Here is a 4,541-nt window from a genome sequence, read left to right on the forward strand (position 1 = left end):
ATCTTTAGTCTCATCTTTATAAAAATAAAGCCGCCTCTCAACCCATATAATTTAATCCTATAAAACATTCCTTCTAAGAAAAAATGACTTCCAGATGTCCTGGGAGTTTGCAATCTGATCATCTGACACACTGAGCATTTGCACCTTTAAAAATATATCGTTTCCAGACTGACATATTACCATAACGTAGTGACTACTGTGTAATTTGGATACTTTCTTAACATCGCATTTTCCTCATAGTGTCAATACTGATAGAATAACAACTGAATTTCAAATCCAGGCAGAATGAAGGGCAACTTTATAATCTTTTGATATCCCACGAATTAAATGGAAATTGAATCTACTCATCCACATGATAATGACAAAGAAAATACTATCACTGGTAGACGTATATCTGATGTAGAAATGAGGCTGTGTGTTATGTGCCATCATTTGATAGTTTTGGAAATGCAAGACAACCACTAAAAGCTCATTTGCTCTTAAATTACATGCCTCAATTACTGTAGCTGCTGCCATGTGAACCGGAGGAAGCCCCTTAATAGGTGATAGGCCCCCTGGGTAGGTGGGTTCTCTTCAGATGTGGCCAAGAGAAAAGTGAACAGAGAAGACAAACCCATGCTATGTGTACAATTCACTGATGACTTTCTTTCACAAGAAGTCGCCTTAGTGACTAAGCTGCTAACAAATTCTTCCTCTGTTTTCCTTTCCAGGCAATCGTCAATAAGCACTGATTCACTTCCCAGAAAACCCTGTTGTTTATAACCTGTCACAAGGCAAATAGTACCTAAAAAGACCACCCGTGTTTTCTCTGGAAACTTTGAAGGAAGGGAAATGCACATTCACAGAAAGGCTCTTGTGTGGTAGGTACTGTGTGAAATATCCACTTTGCATCATTTCATTTGCCCTTCACACCACTGCAACAATGAACGGACAATGCTTCCCATTTTACAGATTAGGAAACAGAAGCTCACAGAGAAACTTAAAAACTTCCTAAGGTCACAAATCATTTGAATGTCAGTATCTCTGGATCTAGTATATTATTTTGCTTATTTTGTATATTTGATCATAAAAAAAGAATTTCTATAATTATATAGTTTCTTCACAGACTCAGATTAGTCATAGGTTGTCAATGAGGTAAATCTCTGAAGAGTATGTTACAGGTGTTTCCCATATTTCATGCATTTATCAAATAACATTTATCCATAATAAACAGCCATAGGCGACTTTGGAGGTCGGCAATGTTTCAGCCTGTACTTCAGCCTTTTCTCATAATTCGCCTCATCCTAAAGGCGATTTCATGGCAGCCATGTTTATGTTACATAATCCAATCACAACAAACAGAAAAAAAGGGGACCCAGAGGGTCAGACAATACAGAGATTAGAAGCAAATAAAACGAAAACATATACCTGTTAACTTCAAATTGGTTAGAGGAGATAATGTTCTGAAAAATAAAAATGCTTTGAGGAAAATAAATCAAGACATCGTTCCCAACTTTACCACTGAATATACCATTTACAGGAGATTAAATTCCCCACTTGCAGGATGAGAGGAGTGAATGGGATCATTACTAAGGTTCCTTCTAGCTTCGCAAACTATATCACATCATGAACTATATTGTCTCCTGTTGGGGAAAACATAAACTAGAAGTGTCCAAAGGATGCTCTCTAGAATTTTTTAATTTGTCAGCTTTTGCAAACCATGAGAACTGCGGAATTAATTCTAGCTGTATGGAAAGATAAGAATTAATGATAAAGATACCATTTCATATCTGTTGAGTTCTTGTGTCCAAAAAGGCATATCACTATGGGTTAAAAAAACAACAACAACAACAACAAATAAATTTATTGTTATTGATCTGTCTCCTGTAATTTTAATAGTCTTCAAATATAAGGGGGAAGCAATAAATCACATATAGTCTAGGTTCATACTGGTATAACACACTTATTAAGAAAATGAGATAACATGAATTCACATTAAAATTAGAAGAACTAAAAGTTGTGACAAAACCTTTATAAATTATAATGCAATCACCTAAGCCAAAACTTTATTACTCAGGAAACAAGTAACTTGGCAAATGTGAACATCTTCCCACATGCTAAGAGCAAGAGAATAGATGATAAATAAGAAAAAGCATGGAAAGCTTGGAAGACATTTTTATGGGATAAATTAAAATGTCTTTCATAGAACTCACTGAAAAACTTCAAAGTATAAAATTAGCTCTAGACAAGCAATTTATTAGTAGAGCAAGTTGAAAGCATGAAACCTAAGTTCTGCCATGAAACTCAAGATTAGGTCCTTATTCTATATTTTATGATAGGACTGCCAATCATCTCCTTTGAGAATCAACTGAATTTCTGAAAATATCATTCCTGCCAGCTGGAGGCAAGAGTAAAATGCATTAACATGTAGCTGCCCTATCCCCAGGCCCCAACTTTATCAGAACAGAGGCGTGTACCCACGTAACTGGCCATCCATCATCAAGTCAAATATGATTTTACATGTACTTGGATCCTTCTGGCAAGGTCACCGCCCCTATCTGGGAAAAAAAATTCCACATAAAATTGGGAACAGGAGGTCAATTTTCCTTTCCTGCCATGACCAAGCAGAGATAGCCTCTGCCACTGGAAGGGAGCAAATGCATTAACCTCCCTTACTGGCAGACACCCTTCAAAGTGATGATGCAATTTTTTAGAATGCTTGTGGTTAGTGACTGCTAGGATTTATCACCTTAAAATAGAACTCTCTGTGTATGTGTATGAAAGAGAAAGAGGACAATTGAAGAATATGAAGGTAGCTGCGGGGAGGTGGCAAGCAGAGGCAAGCAGGAGGTGTAAAAGCTTTCCCATCAACATTTCCTCTCGCTGAGTGCAACAGGGGAAAGAGAAAAAGAAAAATGGTAATTAACACTGATGTAAATAACATCAAGAGGTGATCATTTTCGTTACAGTTCATGTTGCTAAAAATAACATAAATTAATAGATATGATATTGAGGTGTTTAAAGCTATCAAGTCCCAGCCTGCTTTTGTAGAACTCAACAATTCCAGCTCTCAAAGAGCCTCTTGATTTTCCACATAAGAAATAAAAACATATACACTCTACCTAAATTATTAATGCTTTCCAATTGCTAAAGCAGTTATAGTGAAAACATTAAAGAACATAAAAAAATTAACTAAGTGAATAATTGGTAACACAATTTTGTTTAGCAAAGGCAAGATTATCAACAGAGGCCGTAACTCCTGTAATGTCAATTGCATCATTTAAAGTTCTGTGGTTACCTCATTCGTGTCTTTAATATTCATTGATAAAGCATAGTACATATGACATCTACGGTATTTTTTATTTTTATTTATTTTTTTATCTACGGTATTTTGTGATAATACATTATCTGGAGTAAATTAAATTTTTGAAGGCAATCAATTAGCACACTTTCTTTAGCAAATAAAGTGCTTTTTTAGTGCTTCAGGGGCAAATTACCTTCGGTAAAATAATAATTTATAATGTAACTGACTACTTACTTATATGACCAAGGAGACATATTTGGAACCAAAAGGACAAAAAAAATTTTTTTGAATGGGTAATAGTAAGTTCTCTGAACTTACTGTGAACAGAAGCTTAATGTTTTCCAGAAGGGTTAATCTAATAAGAAAACTGCCCAAGTGGTATAATTTGAAAAGAGGTAATGAAGAGGGCCCTTTGAGTCCAATTATTTAATCCTCTCCCAGTTACTACTGTCATTAAAGTTTTGCAACTTTGATATTTGTGGCTTTCAAGAGACCTTATTAAAATTTTGGAACCTCTGGGAGGGATTATATCTTAAACCTTTATCAACTAGTAACTTAGCTTTGTCTGAACACTTGAACCGGGTTGAGCATGAATACACCATTAGACGAACCTAGAGAAGGGGTGTTTTTCATGTGGGAAAAAGGGATGATATTAGGTTAGGGTGTGTAGGGGCAGTGGGGCTGTGGACATGGACACTGCTCCTAATGTCACCCTAACGGGCCAGCTTTCCAGGTCCAGGCACACAGCTTGCTATGTTGCCAAAACAGGGAGTCCAGAACAAAGGAAATTGTTCACTTTTGGCCTAGTTTTCTGGAGGCAATCAGACACACTCCATGACACATGAGGGTATGTCTGAACAGTGTCACCAAAGTCTAAGTAATTTGGTCAAAATTTACTTTGGCGTCCATCAACCTGACAGAAGAACGCTATTTTTATGGTAAATTCAGGGCTCAGTGTCGGGGGGGGGGTTGGTTTCTTCATGCTGATTTTGATTCTGTTGCTGCTTCTTGGTTGCACCCTGGAATCCCCTGGAAGCTCTAAAAAAGTCCGATGCCTGGGTCCCTCCCCAAGAGAGGGTTGTGCATTCAGTCTGGCATTGGTATGTTTTAAAAATCTCCCCAGGCAATTCTACTGTAACATAAAAACTGAGAAACTCTGCTGTAGCATGATTCTGCTGAAGCTCAGCTATTAGACAAGATGCAAATATATGCACATAATCACAGGTTTTACAATCTTGGGGGGGTCAGTTACAAAGAA

This window comes from Monodon monoceros, unplaced genomic scaffold, assembly GCF_005190385.1.
Source record: "Monodon monoceros isolate NGI ecotype Baffin Bay Population unplaced genomic scaffold, NGI_Narwhal_1 Super_Scaffold_2, whole genome shotgun sequence".
Taxonomy (NCBI): domain Eukaryota; kingdom Metazoa; phylum Chordata; class Mammalia; order Artiodactyla; family Monodontidae; genus Monodon; species Monodon monoceros.